At 44.9% G+C, this 22,166-nt stretch overlaps 1 protein-coding gene across 3 annotated transcripts in view; it reads left to right on the forward strand.

Moving 5' to 3' along the window:
• Positions 1–22,166, forward strand: part of LOC122788129 (speckle-type POZ protein) — a 1,772,079-nt gene that overhangs the window by 358,961 nt on the left and 1,390,952 nt on the right. Inside the window, exon 3 of one of the 3 annotated variants that reach the window (XM_044055069.1) lies at positions 4,292–4,461. The exons of the other annotated variants lie outside the window; for them this stretch is intronic. The gene's annotated coding sequence lies outside the window, so the exon portion shown is untranslated. The remainder of the gene's footprint in view (positions 1–4,291; positions 4,462–22,166) is intronic. 3 annotated transcript variants of the gene reach the window in all.

The raw sequence follows: 22,166 nt of genomic DNA on the forward strand, positions 1-22,166 counted from the left end.
CAATGTCAAGCTTCACTCTCTTCATCTAACAGCCTGGCATATTCTGTGTTGAAACACAGCAGGTCTCAACTTCCTCAAGTTTTAAATGTGATTAAGGAAGCTAGAAGACCTAGTACAAGGAAAGTGTACGCAGAAAAATGGAAGAGGTTTTTATTTTGGAGTACAGCAAAGAATTTGGAGATTTCTGAGCCTAATTTGAGTGTGGCTCTTCAATATCTTACTGAGTTATTGGACAAAGGTTTGTCCTTCTCTTCCATTAAGATTCATGCTGCAGCAATTTCAGCTCACTATGATTGTGACCCACCATTGTTTTCGCATCCTTTGTTCAAGCAGTTTCTTAGAGGGGCAAAGAATACAAGACCCCCACGTAGATCTCCTACTCCTGCTTGGGATCTCAATTTTGTGTTGGAAAAACTTACTCTACAACCTTTTGAGCCTGCGGCTACTGCTGAATTGAAATACTTGTCATGGAAGACTGCTTTTCTGTTGGCTATTGCTTCTGCAAGAAGGGTGTCTGAGTTGCAGGCCCTTATGGCAGTAGAGCCCTTTTTGATTTTCCATAAGGATAGGGTATCATTACGTACTAATCCTTCCTTTATGCCTAAGGTGGTTTCTAGTGTGGCTTTAAACCAAACTATTCATTTGCCTACTTTTTATGCAGACCCCAAAATAAAGGGAAAAGATTTTGCACACTTTAGATGTACACAGGCAATTGCGTTATTATTTAAGCAGGACTAAGGATTTTAGGCAGTCTCAGCAGTTGTTTGTTTCTTTTGCTTTGAGTTCGCAGGGCAAGCCTGTGTCAAAACAAACTATTTCTAGGTGGATTGGGTTTTGCATTGCATTTTGTTATTCCCATCATGGCAAGGAGATTCCAGCTGGGATTAGGCCTCATTCCACTAGGGCTACTGCCACTTCAACAGCATTTCTAAGGCGGGTGGCAACTAAGGATATTTTGGAGGCAGCTACTTGGAGTTCAGTGCATACTTTCTCTAAGCATTATCACCTTCCTCTCTACTCTAAGTCTAGGGCTGGTTTTGCCACAGGTATTTTGCAAGGCATGTTGTCAGCTCCTGCTTCTTTATGATTTGCCAGCCTCCCTTACCTCTGCTTTGGGATTCTACCCAATAGTTAGGACTGCAGCAATGTGGAATGAAGAACATAGTACAGTTTTGTACCTACCATAAATGTAGATGTTCGAGGATCCACATTGCTGCAGTCCAATTTACCCTCCCTCCTTCCCCTCTGTGTTTAGGGGTGGTTGTGTAGGTGAGGTTATATGCTGATATTTTTGTATATATTTTTGTATATATTGTACATATTTTTGGTGCAGGTATTTTGGGGCCTTGTCTTTTTAGGGTCTTCTGACATCTGGGGCAAGAAAAGACTGAGGATATGACGTCGGTCATGCGCATTAGTACCCTGACGTACTGACGTCAGTCTAATGCGCTCTGACCGACGTCAGCCATATACTCTGGTATTCGGGCCGACTGGACAGCGGACTACCCCAATAGTTAGGACTGCAGCAATGTGGATCCTCGAACATCTACATTTATGGTAGGTACAAAACTGTACTTTTCTTGTACACAATATGCAGTTGCTTGACCTACTTTTATCACTGTAGCACAGAAGAGTCAGAGTTCTTCAGCAGAATAGTTCGATACAGTACTATCCTCAGTCCTGATGGGCCCGTCTGGAAGGACCACACTTGAGTATTCCAGTGGTACCTAAGGAACAAATAGTACTAGCATTCCACTCTGCAGTGTCTCCTACCCCATCTTGTAGTGGGAAGGAGTTTTCATTGTGGATAGAGCAGATGAACCTCAGCCATGGGAGGTCTTATTCAGGCTAAGCTCAGAATCCTACTCACCACCAACTCTTCAGAAATAAGCTGGGTTGAGAAACTGAGGATCCAAGGGACCTGAGACTAACTTAAATGCTGAATCTCATTAGCAGCAGAGAGAAGATGGTAGTGATTTTGCCAACAAAGTTACAAATTTGGCATGCAGGAATCTTCCATGTCTTGCCTGATAACACCACAGTAATGCTGCTGCTTGTGTTTGCTAGCTGTGGAGGAATGGTGTGTATCCAAGGAGTCCGTCATGTTCCTTGGAATCCCTACAACTTTTCTCAGGAGAGCTTTTTAGCACATCAGCTGATTTAGAGCAGCAGTAGATCTCAAAAGTGGATGTTGAACGTGGGACATGCTTCTGAATTTGGCCCAGAGGTTGGATATGTCAGAATTAAACTTTCTGCTTCCCAAGGAAGCAAAGAGCTAGAAAACTTTGCACCAGGACACACCAGCCACAGGGTTTTGGACAAGTAGATGCATTTTCAGTAACCAAGTAGTTATTTATTTTCCCCCAAAGCTGTTCAGTAGTCCCTGATTTCATCAAGGTAATAAAGAAGATAGAGGACAGACCAGAAATGTTTCTCTTAGCTCCTATGAAGTGTGGTAAGGGCAGTGTATGTTCTGTCACCTTGATGTGAACTTAAAGTAGAACGTGGGTGTCAGTGGTATGTACCAATCTGAAGACCATGCTGAGCTGTTGTATAATGTAGCTGTCATTATCTTTATGCATAAAGATAATGTAGCTCTCATTATCTTTATGCATGTGTGTTCTGAGAACATGGTTCGTCTTAAGTGAGACTAAGAAACCAAATATAAAGAAGTCATAACCAGTAAAATGGAAATGATTCTCCTGTTGGTACTAGATAGGGAGGATCTGGATGCTAAGCATGTGTCAGTGTCATGATACTCAGATGGATGACTTGCAAATCTGTGTTGTCTTATGCTTCTGTGAAGTTACATTTGTTTGCAGTTTCAGCCTGCTACACTGAGATCCACCCTTTATTCCCTCTTTACCAGTAAAGCAGTTCCTTATGGGCAAGTACCACATCTGATGCCTCTCAATAAGTGGTTTGTCCACCATGCAACCTCAGTCATGTGCTAGAGAAATTAACTTTACCTCTTCAGAGCCAGCAGCTGGTGCACTCCTAAAGTATGTGATCTGGAAAACTGCCATTTTAGTTGCAACTACCTAAAGGATATCTGAACTGGATGTCCTAATGCTTAGACAACCCTTTGTCCCGTCTGTTTGGAAAATGAAAATCGGTGCACCAGTTTCAACTACATGTCTAAAATGTGACAGAAGTTTCTGTAGACCAAGGTATTAATGTTCTCATGTCCTGGCTTTCCCACAGAACAATGAGAAAGGGTCCTGCACACCTTGAGTATGCATAGGCAACCAAGATGTTACCTTGGAAGGACTAAAGGAACAAAGGACGTCAGACCCAACTGTTCATAGTCTTTAAATGGTGAGGACAACATGCTTGTCTCCAAGCAGATCATGTCTGTATGGCTGGTTTACTGCATTTTGAGTTATAATCTTTCCATGGCAAGACAGTACGAAGGCATCTGGGAGTCCGCTACACAAGAATGGCAGCCGTCACCACTGTCTTCCTTAGAGGAGTCAGCACCCAGCCTGCCATCTGTCCACATTTTCTACGGGCATTATAATCTGGACATTACCTGTAGAGCCAGGACAGGATTTGGTAACTTTATGGTACACAATTTCCAACAAACCATACCTACTGTAGGGCCATCCTCCACCCACTGTTGCATAAGCTCTAGTAATCTACCCGTGACATCAGTACTGTGACAGTAAACATGAAGAACATTATGTAGTTTTACTGAGAACTTAACTGTAATTGTAGAAGTTCAAGTATGTTCACGGTTTTGCTGCTAATTTACTCCCTCTGCCCTCTTTCTTCTTCTGTAGTCATCCTGGGTTTGGGCTAAGTAGCTGATATTCTGTCCCTTTACCTTTGTTCTCTGTTATTCCTAGAAGGTAGCCCCATCAGTTTGATCTAGTATATGGGGAGGTAGCTTTTTGGACCCTTCTGGTTTGGGGTACCATTCTTGGTGGGTATATGTCGCCTGGGTGACTTGTACGGTGATCTCAGCCCATACACTGAGTTTACAGGCAAGAAAGAACTGCAAAGTGGCACAGGCAGATGACACTCTATATACCATAAAGAGGCTGTAAAACAGAGGTGATGTAGTCTCTCTTTTTTTGGACCAACATAGTTTTTATAGTTACTTGAGATTTTGGGCTAACGGGAACCCTTTTTGGGAGTTAAGTTGTTGATGTTTGTTATGGTGCTTAGATATCTATTTTTGCCTTTGTTGGTGCAATAAAAGGTGTTACATAACATCTGTGTTCCAGTGTCTTTGTGCTTTCTGTTGGTGGGCCGGTCCAGCATTTTTTCTTTTTCTCTTATACCACAGGCACGGTGATCTGCATATGGGACTGGATCTGCCTGTCCTGGAGGGATAGGGGCTAGAAATTCTGGACAGCAGGCTGGATCTTGGGCCTTCTGCAGCAGAATCCCAAGTTTTATCACTACTGCAACAGTGGACATTATTCATGTATTTAGTTAGAAAGAGAGAAAAAGAAGGTAAGTGGATCATTTTCAGCCATGACTTGGCACTGTGTTGTAGGACACAAAACAGAAAATAAACTAAGGGATACACACAGTTGTATGTGGTACTGTAACAAAGTAGCGGCAATGTATTTGTATGTTGTTTACAATAGCACATGCAGTTGATATGTATAGTATGTACAGTTAAGGTAGGTATTCAACCACTGGTCATTGTTAAAAGTACATTCCTACAAGAAAGGAAGACTACAACATGAGTTGCAAGGACTGACTATTGTCATGAAAGGAAGAACATCTGGTGTCCCATAAACCGTTTTTAATTTGTTGTAAATATTTTCGAATCTATGTATAATCATGTAAAAAATGTTGCTCTGTATAATTCCCTTTTATAATGTGTGTGTGTAATTATGCATGCAACTTATTATGCTTGTCTAAGGTTTATACTGTCAGAATCTATGGGCCTGCACTGAAAATGGGCTATTAGCCCAGTCGGACCTTCCCGGTAAACAAATGTAAAATAAGTAACTGGCCAGCTTCATAGAACTTTAGCTCCCTCCTGCACCTTCACTCTGACTGCTAATTGATCATTCCCTTGTAGGGAAATCAGCAGTCATACTGAAGAAAACTTCAGTACTTTCATGCCGCCATTAGGGGAAACAGCTCTGAGGTTTCACAGGAGTAGCAGTCAGCCTTCAAGCTTCATTTCTGGCAGGTAAGTCCACACAGGGGAAACCATTCACAGAAATCTTTTTTTCCATTTAAGAAAAAAAAATGCTTTATTTAGTGACTAAATTTTCCCCTTTAAGAAACAGTATTTTTCACAATATTGGAAGTTTCCTGTCAGGAAGCCCTATTTTGAGCTAATTGCTTATTTTTTTTTTGGATTTGGGGGCTGTTTTGTATAAAAAGTGTACTGTTTGTGTAAGCTTTTAATGTGTGACTGAATGTAAGAATTTTTAAATGGGCAGAAAGTATTTGTAATATTTTTAGTACTTGTGTACAATTCATGACAAGTTGCCTGTTATTTTTTTCTCTCAGGACGCTTAATGTAGTGGTGCTTTATTTCTGATAGGATTTTGTTGTGCTATACTTACGCTTTTACATGAAAGGGGACTTTTAGGGAGTGTGTATGCATGTGTGTGCTGCTTGTAAAGACAAGTTTGATAGCTTGTCTTTTGACTGACTCATTCCAGCATTCCATGCCAGCGTTCAAACCTCTTCCTCTGCTGCAGCTTTGGTTAGTTACTGCGGTCCTGCTGGCTGTGCTCATACTTTACCTAAAAAGAAAAAACACAGAGCACTTTCTGTGCCCGTGTGTTCAGGTAGTGCCTCAGCTGATAAGTCAGGAACCTGTAGTAGCCAACAAGTGTTCCTGAGATCAGTCACTTGATGCTATGAGTTTCACTGGTATAGTATTTCCACCCATCATGGACCATTGGGTCAGCTACATCTTTTTCGATTGCTCCACTGTCTGATTGGAGAACGATGATCTGTGGATGTTTAGTGGGGGGTGCTTCTCAGGGTAGCTGAGGGAGTGCCACCTCTGTTTTCTTGTAGTGTTACCTGCCGATTAAAAACCGAAGGATGTTCTTCGTGTTTCACTGTTGCAGTTATCTGCCTGCAGGTAGCCCTCAGTTGGCTCGAATACCAGTCTTGGGATTTCTGAGTCAGATGCTGTCACCTCTTCCATGATGTCAGGTCGTCAGGGGTATAATGCAGGCAGCCGATGCCATTACATCAGTCTTTCTTGCCGAGAAGGAGCCCGAAGCAGAAGCAGTTCGCAAGTGCCGGTTGGCCGCTACCTGAAATTTTCATTTTTCGAGTTTCAAACCTGAAGTCTTCTAAAGCTAAGACCCTGTTGGGGATTCTTTTTTCTTGCTCTAACCGATGTCAGAAAAAGTTAACAATTGTCTTGCCTGTGAAAAGCAAATACCTCAGAGATTTTCATTCTTACTACGTCACTTGTGTAGGCCCAGACCACAACGTCCCTCGCTGTCAGTTTTGTGCCTTGTTTAACACCCGAACCATTCGTCGTCGGGCTATCTTTGTTGCTAAATTCTTTCTCTCTTGTTCTCTGTAATACAAAATGACTTTGATAAGCCATCTGACTACCGATGTTCCAAAAAAACGTAAAGATAAAGACAGACCGCTTAAGTCCAAAACTGCCGATGATGCTTCCTTTAAGCTAGTCGCCAGTCCACCGGTACTCAGTGAGGCGCCTTTGCAGCCCCTGATGCCCACTTCTACAGATTCGCAGGCCTCTGCTGAGACCCATTCGGAGTCAGGTATGCCGCGAGATGCTTCTTCGACTATGGAACCTGCGGATGTCTCTACCTTGGATGGGTCCAGAGCCGCTGTGCAAGCACCAGCTTCTGAGGGTGTATTCCAACCTACCATTGTTAGCATTAAACCGACAACTTCATTTTAGCTACAACTACCGAGTTTCTCAGGCCCAGAGTATGCACTACACCTAGAAAACATACAACCAAAGTGCATGCTCTTGCTCCCATGCCACAAAAACAAATGCTTAGAATGGCTGAAGACCTTATTAGCCTAATTTAGAGGAAGCCAACCTTCCCTTGCTAAGAGACAAAGAATTGAGTTTCATTCTGATTCTACAGACCAGGAGTCCGATGACTCTGACCCTTCTGATTACCAGGATTCAGATGCAGAGGAATCCCATTCCCTCTGCCTCCCCTCCAGAGGATTTTTCTTTTGGTGAAACCTTGCATACTTTAAAAGAGCATTTCTGTTGGGAATGCCAGGACTACCCTCAGTCCAGAAAGAGACTCAGAGAATTTTTAGAATTGCCTTAGCACAGGCCTCTAGCTGTACCCCCTGTCTTGGATGTTGTAGATGATGTCTTCATGGAATCCAGTCTTACTCCAGACACTTCACCGGCCCCTAGAAAACCTGACCGATACTACAGATTACCTGATTCTCATAAATTTCTCTTTAAAAATCCTACTGTGGATCCAGAGACCATTTCCCAGGGACCTAAAGGTATTAAGGCTACTACAACCAAAAACCCTACCCCTTCAGACAGGGGTTCCAGAGCTTTAGACAGATGGGGTAAGAAAGTATATACCTCTGCAACTCTTGCCATCAGGCCATTGAATTGCCAATTTCACATGTTGAAGTACCAGCAACATATTATGGAACTAATTAAACAAAAAAATGATGTTACTTCCAGATTGTGCAGAAGATAAAGATTTACAAGAGCTAATGCATTCTGCAAACCAAGTTAGTAAGCATACTTTGCAGTGTGGCTTTGATGCCCTAGAAGCATCTTGCAGGGTTGTAGTCACTGGGTCTGTACTGAGAAGGCATGCTTGGCTGAAGGAACAAACCTTGCCAGATAATGTCCAATCAAAATTACTAGACACTTCTTTAAATAATGACGGTTTGTATGACACCAAAGCAGAAGAGGTTCTTAAAAAGATGGAAGAAAAAGCTAAATCTATGCAAACTGTTAAAGAATTCGTACAAGTGCAGTGACCTAGATTCAGTAAGGATTGGCCTTCTAAAAACTGGCCCTTTCCAGCCCCTTCCAGGCATTCTCATTCCAAACCCAGGGGGAACAGACCACCAAGACTACAGTCTCAGGGTATGCAGAGATCTAAACAGTGGAGTGCTCCCACCTCAAAAACAGGGAGTGGTAAACCACCCCCTTATGGAAAAAGTTTACAATGACTTTTCAGTTATCCTTCCCAGCCCTTTCCAATTACTTACACCCCTAGGAGGAAAACTTGCCCTTCATGCAAAAAACTGGATGTCCATTACTCAGGACCGATGAGTTCTAAACATTGTATCCCAAGGGTACAGATTCTACTTCCATTCACTGCCAACCCCGAGTGGGTTTCCAGACCTTCCTCCAAACCAGTGGGCAGAGGCTCAAAAGCAAGTACTTTCCCTGCTCAATATCAGGGCTATTCAACATGTTCCAATAGAACAAAGGGGACAGGGATGTTTATCGTGTTACCCTGCTGCAGTCATCACACTTGGATTATCCTGCTGTCAGGCGGTCCTGCAGTCTGTCCGAATTCGAAAGTCTTGGTCCGGCGTCGGTTGCTGTTGCTTCCTCCCTGACGTCAGTGCGCCAGGGGTATATAAGAGGCATCCAACGCCATTTTCTTCAGTCTTTCTTGCCGCGCGGTGCCCGAAGCAGAAGCAGTTCGCAAGTGCAGGTTGGCTGACACCTGAGATTTTCGATTTGAATTTCAGTCCGAAGTCTTCAATAAAGCTGAGCACCCCATTGGGGAACATTTTCTTGCCTCAGTCCGATGTCAGAAAAAGTTAATAATTGCATTTCTTGTGGGAAGCAAATACCTCATAAGGACTTCCATTCCTATTGTCCTTGCCTAGGCCCAGACCACGACGTCACAGGTTGTCGGTTTTGCACTAGGTTTAATAAACGAACTATCAAACGCCGTTTTGACTTCACACGGCATTACTTTGGTAGGAAATTTAATTACATCATGCCGTCGGAGCAGTTGACGACCGCTACTCATAAAAAACGCAAAGATAAGGACAGGCAGCATAGGAATAAGCCAGACACCGAGGCCTCAGCTGGGCCTTTCGCCGGTTCTCCAATTTTCAGTGAGGCGCCTACGCAGCCCCTGATGACTGCAGAGCTGGAACCCCAGACAGCTGCGGATTCCCATGCAGAGTCTACTAGGCCGACGCAGCCTTCTACCGACACCGGAGTAGAACTAGACGCCGGTGCAACGGAAACACCTTCGGTTTCTGAAGTTGTCTTCAGACCGACTACGCTCACCATTAAATCTTATGCTAAACTTAAAACTCCTTTAAAACGTAAGAAAACTGTACATCAGTCTACAGTTCAAAGCCCCATGCCTAAGAAACAGATGCTTAAGATGGCTGAAGATTTGATTACCCTTATCAGGGGTTCCCATCCCCGTCCTGATAAAAGACCAAGACAAGAGGCGGATTATGCATCCTCTGACCAGGTTTCTCTCTCCTCAGATTCTTCTGAGGAACAGGATAACACTTTTCCACCTTATGAAGATTCTGATGCTGAAGATTCTATTTCCTCAGCATCTCCCCCTGAAGACTACTCCTTTGCGGAAACTTTAGATACCATGAGGGAACATTTCCACTGGGAAGGCCAGGCTTACTCAGATTCTAAGAAAAGGCTCCGAGTTCCTTTTACTACCCCAGCACAGACCTGTTGCTATCCCTCCTGTTCTGGATATTGTGGATGATGTTTACTTGGAGTCTAGTTTAAATCCAGACTCTCTTCCTCCTGCTCCAGCCAAACCAGACAGATACTACAGAGTACCTGACTCGCATAAATTCCTTTATAAAAGCCCCGTAGCTGACCCAGAAACTATTTCCCAGGGTCCTAAGGGAGCAAAAGCTTCAATGGCTAAAAATCCTGTGCCCTCTGAAAGGGATTCCAGAGCCCTAGATAGATGGGGCACGAAAATATACACCTCAGCTACTCTGGCTATGAGAGCATTAAATTGCCAGTTTCACATGTTGAAATATCAAAAATTTCTAATGTCTCAGTTGAAACAAAAAATGAGCACACATTTAGAACTGCCTGATTTCAAAGAAATGCAGGATCTGTTGCATGCAGCTGAACAGGTGGGAAAACATACTTTACAATGCGGATTTGACTCATTGGAAGCTTCTTGTAGAGCAGCTGTTACTGGCTCTGTCATACGTAGGCATGCTTGGTTAAAAGAACAAACCCTCCCTGACCATGTTAAAGCAAAATTATTGAATGCACCTTTACAACAGCATGTATTATTTGGTGTCAAAGCAGAAGAGGTTTTAAAGAAAATGGAGGATAAGGCAAAGTCTATGCAAACTGTCAAGGATTTTTTGCAGGTACAACCCTCTCGATTCAGCAGAAATTGGCCAACAAAAAATTGGTCCTTTCCAGCTTCAGACAGATCAGAGGGGTAAATACAGATGCCCAAGGGGCAGAAGTCAGTCACAGGGCCCGTACAAACCTCACCAATGGGGTTCTGCTACCCAGAAAGGAGGAGAAGACAGGCCCCAAGCTAGCAGAAGACAATCACAATGACTCTATCCTCAAACTGCCAAGCAATTCTCTCCTGGCAACTCCCTTGGGAGGAAAACTAGCATTTTTGCAGACAACTGGCACATCATCACAAAAGACAGATGGGTTCTAAACATTGTCTCTCAAGGATGCAGATTCCACTTTCATACCTTACCAAGGAACAAGGGAATGCCAAACCTGCCACCAAATCAATGGGCAGAGGCACAAAAACAAATTACAGCTCTCATGAACATGAGAGCCATTCAACAGGTACCTACACAGGAGCAAGGACACGGATTTTATTCAAGACTCTTCCTAGACCCAATAAAGGACAAAGCATGGAGACTCATTCTGGATCTTTCAATTCTGAACACCTATCTGCAAGTACCAAAATTCAAGATGCTAACACTACAGCAGCTTCTTTCCATTGCTGAGCAAGAATGCTTGGCTAGTCACTTTGGACCTCAAGGAGGCATACCTGCATGTCCCTATCAGACAAAATTGCAGAAGATACCTCCGCTTCACTGCAGGTTCAAAGCATTACCAATTCTCTGCACTGCCTTTTGGCTTATCTACTGCACCCAGGGTCTTCACAAAATGCCTGGCACTAGTAATTGCATACTGCAGACAAAGAGAAATTAAAATATACCCATACCTGGACGACTGCCTTATTCAAGCAGAAAGCAAAGACATTCTTTTAAAGCATCTGGCATTTGTCAAACACCTTCTAAGTTGCCTAGGGTACACAGTAAACGAAAAGAAATCAAAACTAGTGCCCTCACAAAACATAATATTCCTGGATGCCAGTTTGAATACAACAGCCCAGATGGCTCATCTCATGCCAGACAAGCAGCGACAACTGTTCAATATTTCAAAATAATGGCAACAAAGACCCAACTCCCTGCAATAAAAATTCTGCAGGCCTTGGGATTCATGGCATCTTGCATACTACTAATACCATTTGCAAAACTGCCTATGAGGAAATTACAATGGCACCTGAAAAGTGTATGGATTCAACACAGCCACAGCTTGGAAACAATACCACTCATTCCCTGCCTTCAACAGGAGTTTCTATGGTGGGCACAGGCATATCACCTCAACAAGGGTCAGCCTTTCACCTTACCCACAGCCAGGCAAACTGTGACAACAGATGCATCGGGACTATGCCTGGGGAGCACACATGGCAGGGCAGTGCATTCAGGGCAAATGGACTACAGATCAGAGGCATCTGCATATCAGTCAAAAAGAAATGCTAGCAGTACAGAATGCCCTAACAGCTTTCGAGGACCTTCTACACCCAGGACAACTACTAATAAAGACGGACAACACCACAGTCATGTGGTACATAAACAAGCAAGGGGGCACACATTCCTACCCTGTATGCAGGCAAGCAGTGACCTTGTGGAACACTGCACTGTCTTACCAGGTTCAATTACAAGCACAATTCCTGCCAGGACAGAAAAACACATTGGCAGATGACCTAAGCAGAAACATCATGGATCCACACGAATGGAAACTAGATCCACAAGTATGTGCAATGATAGCTCAAACATAGATCTGTTTGCAAGCCCCCACAGCCACCAACTTCAAAAATTTTGCACAAGCACCTTCCATCCACTAGCTTGGAAAGTGGACGCCCTCTCATTCAGTTGGAAAACATTAACAGTGTATGCCTTCCCTCCACTACCTCTTCTAGCAAAGGTACTGCTGAAAGTCAGATTAGAGAGACCACAAATGATACTTGTTGCACCAGACTGGCCATGCCAGCATTGGTACCCAATTTTAAGGAACATGGCCCACGGCCCACCATGGGTTTTGCCACAAATTCCACACCTGCTCACCCAGCGAGATCATCGGATTCTGCGCAGCCAGCTCAAGACTTTAAACCTAGTTGCATGGCAAATTACTTGAACAACCAGCCAACACCTCTATCCAAAGCTGTTATGGAAGTCATTCTGGAGGCCAGGAGACCCAGCACCAGGAAAACCTATTCAGACAAATGAAAAAGATTTTGCGCATGGACCCAGGCTAAAGGCCTAAACCCCCTTGATCCAAGCATCCCTCAGATTCTACAATATTTAACTGAGATGTTACACAAAGGACTTTCCTTTTCGTCTGTTAACATCCACGCCTCAGCAATTTCAGCTCATTACAGCACGGATCCTCCTTTATTCTCACATCCACTCCTGAGACAGTTCCTCAGAGGGGCTAAGAACTTAAGACCGCCAAGGAGAGCTCCAACACGTACTTGGGATCTCAACTTTGTTCTGGAAAAGCTTACACTTCGCCCTTTGAACCAGCCCTTTCTGCTGATTTAAAATTTCTTTCATGGAAAACTGCCGTACTACTAGCAATAACCTCAGCTAGAAGAGTCTCAGAGCTACAGGCACTAATGGCAGTGGAGACTCATTTTTCATCAAGACATAGTCTCTCTATGAACAAATCCTTCCTTTATGCCAAAGGTGGTATCCAGTGTAGCCCTAAACCAAACCATTCACTTGCCCACCTTCTTCCCAAATCCCCAGAACCAAGGAGAAAGACTCCTGCACTCTTTGGACATTCACAGGCAATTACTTTACTACTTGGATAAAACTAAGGCTTTCAGAAAAACTGACCAGCTTTTTGTAGCCTTAGCTTTTCCTTGTGATCCTGTAGCAATCTCAAAACAGACCATTTCTAAATGGATAGGGCATTGCATACATTTCTGTTACACACCATGGGAAACCAGTACCTGCTAACATTAGGTCCCACTCCACCAGGGCTACAGCTACATCAGCAGCCTTTCTCAGTGGAGTGCCAGCCAAGGATATTCCGGAAGCTGCGACTTGGAATTAAGTGCACACCTTCACCAAACACTATCACTTACCTCTATACTCCAAGACTAGAGCTGGTTTTGCCACTGCAGTTTTGCAGGGCTTACTAGCTTCTTCTAACCCTGTCTGACTCCACCTCCCATCCTTAGCTTTGGGATTCAACCCAAGTGTGATGACTGCAGCAGGGTAACACGATGAACATAGTACAGTTTTGTACCTACCATAAATGTAGATGTTCGAGTGCTCACCCTGCTGCAGTCCAGGTTACCCTCCCTCCATCCCCTCTGAACTAGCTGACCTTATCTCTACCACTCTATAGGTTCATAGGTTCATACTAGGTTATCTGCCCAAGGGCATTCATAAGCCTAGCCCATAGTTATGTGGCTTTCGCCACCCCTTTAGTTTGAATAAAACTATGCCTATTATTTTGCTGTGCCTCTGTCAAGCAGTGACACTGAAGTAATCCCTGGGGTATATCTGCGATCTCCCATCCATTGGTCAAGATTCCTCTTGAACAAGGCCAGCGAGGTGCTCTGCCTCACATGTACCGGGATTTTGTTCCACAGCATAGGGAGTCTCTGGGTGATGAATCTGTCCCTCCAGCACGTTCTATTAATAACCGTGTCAAGGTTTAAGTCTCCGCCCTTGTGGTTCTGAGGGATCTAGATTTTTTGAGGTGAAGCATAGTCATCAAATCTGGGTTTGACATGGCCTTATATGTCAGGCACAGGTCACCTCTGAGCAAGCGGTATGAGACTGAATAGAGCTGGAGTTCTTTCAGTCGGGCAGCATAAGACATATTTTGAGACCCTTTATCCTTTTGGTGAGGAACTTTTGGGGCCTTTCCAGCTGCTGCAGATGTCGGGTCAGATACATTCGAATGGGGCATTGTACTCAATCATAGGTCTAATGAGTGATGAGTACAGGGGACGATGACCTCCCTTGATCTAGATGTGAATCCCTTCATGATCAGGTGGGCAATGTAGAAGGTTTTCCTAACTACTTTAGTAACATGAGTGTCAAGCGAAGGCTACTGTCAACCTGGGTCCCCAGATCCCTGATGACTTCTTCTGTGCTCAGTGGATTGCCACCTATATGGTAGCTAGGGGTAACCTTGTTTTTCCCGAAGGGTATGACTATGCATTTCTTGGCGTTTAACTTTAGGCCATGGCTCTGGCACCAGTTATCCGTTTCTGTGAGGCCCTTCTGAAGGATATCTGTGTCAGATGTGTTTTCGACTATGGCGCCCAGTTTGCAGTCATCTGCAAACTTTGTCAGCCATAACCCTCCTGCGTTTGCTTGTACTTCAGAACAGTAGATGCCGAACAAGAGTGGACCCAGGACTGAGCCCTGTGGGACACCACTTGTGAGAGGCTTTGAGTCTGACATGGCTCCAGCAACTCTGACCCTGTGGGTTCTGTCACTTAGCCAGTTTGCAACCCATCTTGTGATGTATGGGTTTACATTCAAGCTGATGAGTTTTTCGATGATACCTGAGTGGGGTATTGTGTCGAAGGCCTTTGTCAGGTCAAGGTAGGCTGTATGGACTGCCTTTCCCTCATCAATGGCCTTGGTGACAGTCTCGAAAAAGTCAACCAAGTTTAAAAGGCATGATCTGCCTTTGACAAAGCCAAACTGGGTTGGATCCAAAGTCTGCAAGTTCCCTATGTCTTTATTTATGAGTTCCATTATGATCCTCTCCATGGCTTTGCAGATAAGGCTTGTCAAGCTAATGGGACGGTAATTTCCAGGGTCGGTGGAGGCACCGCCCTTGTGAAGTGGGACCACAGTCGCCGTGCGCCACTCCTTGGGTACGTATCCTGAGGTGAGGCTAAGATTAAACAGCTGTCCTAACTGCGAGTTTAATTCCTCATTGAGTTCGTGGAGCACACAGCCGGGGACACCATCCGTCCCATGGATGCTGTGTTTTTGCCTTGGAGAGCAGTTCTCACCTGGGCATTGGAGATGTTTGGGGGCTACAATCCTCTGGTATAGATATCTCTCCTTTTGGGGAGAAGTTTGCACTGAACCTGTCAGCCAGTATGTTGGCAATGTGTGTAGGTTCAGTAATCTTCACATCATTTTGAACTAATTCTGAGCATATCTGGAAGTTTCCTCCTAGGTTTCTAACATAGCTAAAGAAGGCCTTATGATTGTCTTTTGAGTCCTTGGCGATTTTTCTCTCAAAATTTGCCTTGGATGATTTTATGAGAGCTCTTAGTTTTTTACTTATAATGATCAAAGGTGTCTTACCTTTCCAGGATTTTCTCTATCTTGTAGTAGCTTCCTCCTTTTGTTGTAGAGCTTGTTTATGGCTGGGGTCCACCAGACTGGACGCTTGCCTTTGGTACAAAGAGTCTTAGTTTTGTTTGGGATTGCCTGATCCATGCAGTCCTGTAGGTGCTGGTAGAAGGCATTTGTAAGTGATTCAGCGGTTTGAGTAATGTTTACCACTGGCTCAGGGGCCTTAAAGGAGACCACACTAGTTTTTAGAAGTGTGAAGTCGGCTTTTGAGAAGTTTTTCACTGTGGTCTTTTTTATTTCAGGTGGGGTGGGATGAGGACCTCCAGCGAGATTAGTTTATGATCTGATCTCACCAGTGAGGGGTATACTTCGGTGTTGAACATTGTGATCCCATGTTTGTGATGATGAGATCAAGTATGTTTTCTCCTCTTGTGGGGATGGTGACTAGTTGTTCCATGGCATTTGAGTTTATGAACTCCAGGAACCTTTGGGCTAGAGTGTTTGGGCTTGAGTAGTGTTCCCAGTCTATATTAGGGTAGTTGAAGTCACCTAGTATGATGGTGTTTGGAGATACATTTATCCCCTCCAATGTTTTCAGGAAGGCCATGTGAGGTTCCTGAGTTTGAGAGGGTGGCCTGTAACATGCTACAAATTGCAGAGCAGTCTTGCCTATGGTTAATTGCACCTGGATGGTCTCCGATGCATCGTGTGTTGCCACCAACCTTGAGGTGTGGGTGTCCTTTATGAATATGGACCCCCCCCCCCCTTCTTGGTGTTGTCCGGATTTTGGGGCCGGGAGGGATGATATGAGGTGAAACCTGATAGTGCTGGGGTGCTCTCAGGAGCCTTGAACCAGGTTTCTGTCACAGCACAGACATCGATGTTCTCCTTACTGAGAAGGGCCTCGAGTGTGTGCATCTTGAGATTGAGACTTCTGGCATTGAGCAGCATTACCCTTAGTTTTTTTTCCTTTTTTGTGTTCTAGGGTGGTAGGTTCAGAATTTGAGCCTTGCCTAAAAAAGGCACTATGGGGGTGGCAAGAGCCTTTGCCAATATCCGGAAGCCTAGGGGTGACAGGTGCAAGCCGTCCCTTGCGAAGCAGCGTGGCTTGTCCAGCATGTCATCCCAGGCAGACAGACATTGGATCCCCTTTGAATGACACCAGAATTTAAGCCAATTATTAAAGCTGATCATCTTATCACTGTATTGTGGCATCATTCTAGGTGAAGGTAGGATACTGCTCAAGGTCAGGGTCATACCTGCCTGGGCTACATAATCAGAGAGCTCCTCAATGTCTCTCTTCATGTAGTCCAAGGAGGTACGTCTCAGGTCGGTGACACCAGCGTGGACAATGACTGAGTAGTACTTGTACCTGCTGTTGAGAGACCTGAGTGCTTGCGTTATGTGGCGGATTCTAGCGCCCGACAGGCAGCTTACTGTGACCTTCTCCTTACTCAGTCTGGTGAGCGGGACGTCAGTGTGTCTGACTATGGAGTCACCTATGGACAAGTATGTTTGGTGTTGTATTTGGCCTTAAGGGCAGTGACTGCTTTGCACACTGATTTTGTTTTTTATGTGTTGTTTGTGTGGTGTATTGAGTTTGCAGTTGCTTGGGTGTCTGCTTTGGAGGCCTCTGCTGTTTAGGTAAATTTTTACTCAGAGCCTCCGAGTATGTCTTAGTGTGTTTGTGTTTGATTCAGTGGTGTGGTTGAGTTATGTGAGACTGGTATTGTGGTGTGTGTAGTTGCCTTCTCCTCCTGCCTGGTCTTGCCAGTCCTGAGTTGAGAGAGCTCAGCCTCCAGTCTGGCTAAATAGCTGCATCTCTCAAGTGTTAGTGTTACGTGGGAGGAGGAGAGAGTTGTCCGTGTACATGAGGCAATTGTAACATTGTCTCAGAATTCCCAGATTCACCAATTGGGCAGGAGAGTGCCAGCATCTGACCCTTCGACACGCTAGAAAGAATTATGAGTTGGTATGAGACAGAAAAGTAGTGGGCTTAGCAGGGAAGTGGGCACTCCTGGGGGGTTTTGCTAGTGAGAGATTTGTATAATATAGGAGTGCTTGACCTGCAAAGAGAATGCTTATAAGACAAGGGATATGCTTATAAGACAAGTGCTGAGCTTTTTGAGAAGAAAAAGCTATTTGGAACAAGTGCTGCACTTTTTAGTGAAGGTGTAAACTGTTTATGTTCCTAACAGAGCAGGGGAAAAATTGAAAAACAGACTTTCTGGAGCCAGAAAGAGTTTAACCGGCGCTGCCCGATGCTGCTCTAGTGGCAACTTCGCGCTAAAGCGTGCTTGATAGCAGGGGCTGGAAAGAAGCAGGAATAGACCCAAAACGGACAATAAAACTACAGTTTCAAGTCAGTAACTACTTCTACGGGGGGCAGGGAAGCTGCTCAATGTTATTCACTGCCACTGATCAACAGAGAGACCCTCCTTCAGCCCAAGCAAAAATGGCCTCACAGAAACTTTCAAACAGTTCAGGAACAGCAAGCCTGTAACTGAACTTTTTTAACTCTCAGAAAAGTGGGAAAAAAGCAAGATTTTTTTTTTTGTTTTTGTTTTTTACAGAGATAGCAGAGGTTCACAAGTACTATCAAGATGTCCTTCAAGAATGCAACTGCAGTCATAACATGTGGGTTGTCCTGCCTCAGGCAGCCCTCGGTCGGCCGGATTCCAAAGTCTGGGTCCGACGTCGGCTGATGTCGCATTTCTCTCCGATGTCAGAGCGGCTGGAGTATATAAGCATCAGCCGACGCCATTTTCTTCAGTCTTTCTTGCCGCGCGGTGCCCGAAGCAGAAGCAGTTCGCAAGTGCCGGTCGGTCAGCTCCTGTATTCTACGATACCGAAGTCATCAAAAAAGCTAAGTACCCCGTTGGGGACCTTTTCTTGCCACAGCCGATGTCGGAAATTACTGAAAAAGTTAACAATTGTCTTTTTTGTGGTAAACAAATACCTCATAAGGATTTCCACTCTTACTGCCTCCCTTGCCTGGGCCCAGACCACGACGTCTCGGCCTGTGTAGCCTGTGCTCGCTTCAACAAGCGCACTCTCAGGCGCCGGGCGGAGTTCGCTGAAGACTTTTTCGGCGATAAATTTGCTTATACCATGCCATCGGATCTTCCGACATCGCAAACTCCCAAAAAGCGAAAAGACCGGGACCGACATCCTCGGCCCGCGTCTACTACCGACTCCACGCCAAAACCTAGCGCGAGTGCTCCGGTTCCCTCTGAGACAGTCTCTCCACCGCTCCGAACCGAAGACACCGCATTACCGACGACTCCGATTCCAGACATTACTCCGCCAGTTATAGATTTTCTTCCGGATACCGAAACCAAGGAAATACCCGAGACCATTGCTGTAGACAAGGTCACTCCTGCACATGGAGCTGCCAGGCCTCCTATGGCCATGTCTATTAAGGCCTACACTAGGGCTAAGGCAGCCAGCAAAACAAAGCATATTACTTCTAGATCCTTACCTCAGCCGACTCCAGAGACACAAATTATGTCCATGGCTGCTGATTTAATTTCCATGATTAGAGGTTCGCAGACCCATCCAGAGAGAGCATCCCAGCCTCCTCCTGATAAAGGCTCCGGGTTGAACCCTCTGACCCTACTCCTTCAGATGAAGACTCTGAGGGCTCTGTCCACTCTGATAGCCAGGAAGAGCTCTTCCAGACCTATGAGGACTCAGATGCAGAAGATTCCATACCTTCGGCCTCCCCTCCTGAGGATTTTTCCTTTGGGGAAGTTCTGCACACCATGAGGGAACATTTCAAGTGGCAGGGCCAGGAATATTCTGATTCCAGGAAACGCCTTAGGACTTTCCTTAAGAAGCCTCAGCACAGGCCCTTAGCTATTACTCCTGTACTTGATGTTCTGGATGATTTGTATTCTGATTCTAGTGCTACCCCTGATACTCTCCCTCCTGCACCAGTCAAGCCAGACAGGTATTACAGGGTCCCAGAAACTCATTCCCATTTATTCAGGGCCCATACTGTTGATTTGGAAACTATTTCACAGGGGCCTAAAGGAGTTTCAGCCTCCACCTCAAAAAATCCTTTGCCCTCCAACAGGGAAGCAAGGTCATTAGAGAGATGGGGTAAAAAGGTTTACACTTCCACTACCTTATCAATGAGAGCTTTAAATTGCCTTTTTCATATGTTCCAATATCAGGATTATCTCTTAGAAGATTTACAAAAAACACTAGCTTCTCCTGATCCTTTAGACAGGAAGACTTTGCAGGAAGCTGTACATAACACTCAGCAAGTAAGCAATCACTTCCTGCAGTGTGGATATGATGCACTGGAAGCTTCATGTAGGGCAGCTATGACAGGGGCAGTGATGCAAAGACATGCTTGGTTAAAAGATCAACCTCTACCAGATCATGTAAAAGCAAAGCTTCTGGATGCACCTTTGGAAAAGAACAAGCTTTTTGGTGCAAATGCTAAGGATGTGCTAAAGACCATCGAAGAAAAAGCAAAATCAGTTCAAACTGTAAAGGATTTCCTCCAGGTCCAACCCCCCCAGATTCAGTAGGAATTGGCCTTCAAAAAACTGGTCCTTTCCTAATCCAGAAAAGTTTCAAAGGGGTAAGAACAGACGTGGCCGAGGAAGAGGCCAATACAGAGGCCCTTACAGGGGACGTCAATGGCAGCCAGGAAACCAAAGAGGTGACGCAGGGGTTTCTCCTGCCCAACAACCACAATCTCAATGACTTTCCTCTACTACCGCCTACCAGGGAACAACTGGAAGCTCCCTTGGGCGGGAAATTATCTCTGTTTGCAGAAAACTGGCACAGACTGACAAAGGACAAATGGATTTTGGACATTATAGACCGAGGGTACAGGTTTCATTTTCATACCTTACCAAGAAAACAAGGCATGCCAAATCTACCACAACTTCAAAGGGCAGAGGCTATCAAGCAAATCTCTCTGCTAACTCAAATGAAAGCAATAGAAAGAGTTCCACAACAAGAACAGGGATTTTTCTCAAGACTGTTCCTTGTTCCAAGAAAAGAAACTCAATGGAGACCAATACTGGACTTGTCCGCATTAAACACCTTTCTCATGGTACCAAAGTTCAAAATGCTGACTCTACAGCAACTCATTCCCATGCTGGGCAAGGAGTCGTGGCTGATTACTCTGGACCTCAAGGAGGCATACCTGCATGTCCCTATCACACAGTTGCAGAAGATACCTCAGATTTCTTGCAGGGCCAGAGCATTATCAATTCTCAGCATTGCCATTTGGCTTATCTACTGCGCCCAGAGTGTTTACAAAATGCCTGGCTTCAGTAATTGCTCATTGCAGGCTCCAGGGTATACAAATTTATCCGTACCTGGACGACTGCCTCATACAAGCGGACGACAAATTGATGTTGACAAAAAATCTGGAATATGTCATACGATTACTTCAAGCTCTGGGATACACAGTCAACTTCCAAAAGTCAAGACTGCAGCCATCCCAGCAAATAATCTTCTTAGGAGCCAAACTAGACACAGCCTCTCAAATGGCTTACCTGACAGAAGACAAGCAAGAGAAGTTAACTCAATACTTCAAAGGTTTAGCAAAACTCACCCAGATGACTGCAAGGAGAGTCCTACAGGCCCTGGGTTACATGGCATCCTGCATCCTACTGGTTCCATTAGCAAAACTACACATGAGAAAGCTTCAATGGTACCTAAAAAGCGTTTGGTCTCAGCACAGCAACAACTTGGAGACAATCATACCACTCATCCCATGCTTACAAAAGGAATTCCTATGGTGGGCTTCGGTGAGCCAGGAAAACAGAGGTTTGTCATTCAAAAAACCACAGATACCACAGACCATGACTACAGACGCCTCAGACCTCGGATGGGGGGCGCACATGGAAGGCAGATGTATACAAGGACAATGGTCTCCAAAGGAAACACATCTGCATATAAATCAAAAGGAAATGCTGGCAGTAATGCATGCTATCGAGGCTTTTCAAAACCAACTCCAGCAAGGTCACTTAATGATACGGACAGACAACACCACTGTGATGTGGTACATAAACAAGCAGGGGGGCACTCACTCTTATCCCCTTTGCAGACTGACAATGCAGCTTTGGGAGAAATCACTGAGTCTAAACATCCAGTTGCAATCACAGTTTGTTCCAGGAAAAGACAATGTGTTGGCGGACAGCCTAAGCAGGAATTTCACAGATCCACACGAGTGGAGGTTGCATCCGAAGGCTTTCAGACAACTCACTTCGACATGGGGCAAGCCAGAAGTGGACCTATTTGCCTCTCACCTCAATCATCTACTACCAAAATTTTGCACAAGGACATACCATCCAAAGGCTTGGAAAATAGATGCTCTTTCATTCAACTGGAACTCCCTAGCAATCTATGCATTCCCACCTCTGCCACTGATGACCTCAGTATTACTAAAGATCAAAGCAGAGAAGCCCAAGGGGATCATAATAGCTCCGGATTGGCCAAGACAACACTGGTACCCACTACTACGGGGCATATGTCGCACCAGGAGGTGGGCCCTCCCTCAGTGGCCTCTACTTTTGACTCAGCACAATTTCGAAACACTGCATCCAAACCTTCAGACTCTGCAGCTAACAGCCTGGGAGATCCCATAAATACATTCAACTTACCTC

This window comes from Protopterus annectens, chromosome 13.part0, assembly GCF_019279795.1.
Source record: "Protopterus annectens isolate FY-2018-M chromosome 13.part0, PAN1.0, whole genome shotgun sequence".
In the NCBI taxonomy this organism is placed as follows: domain Eukaryota; kingdom Metazoa; phylum Chordata; order Ceratodontiformes; family Protopteridae; genus Protopterus; species Protopterus annectens.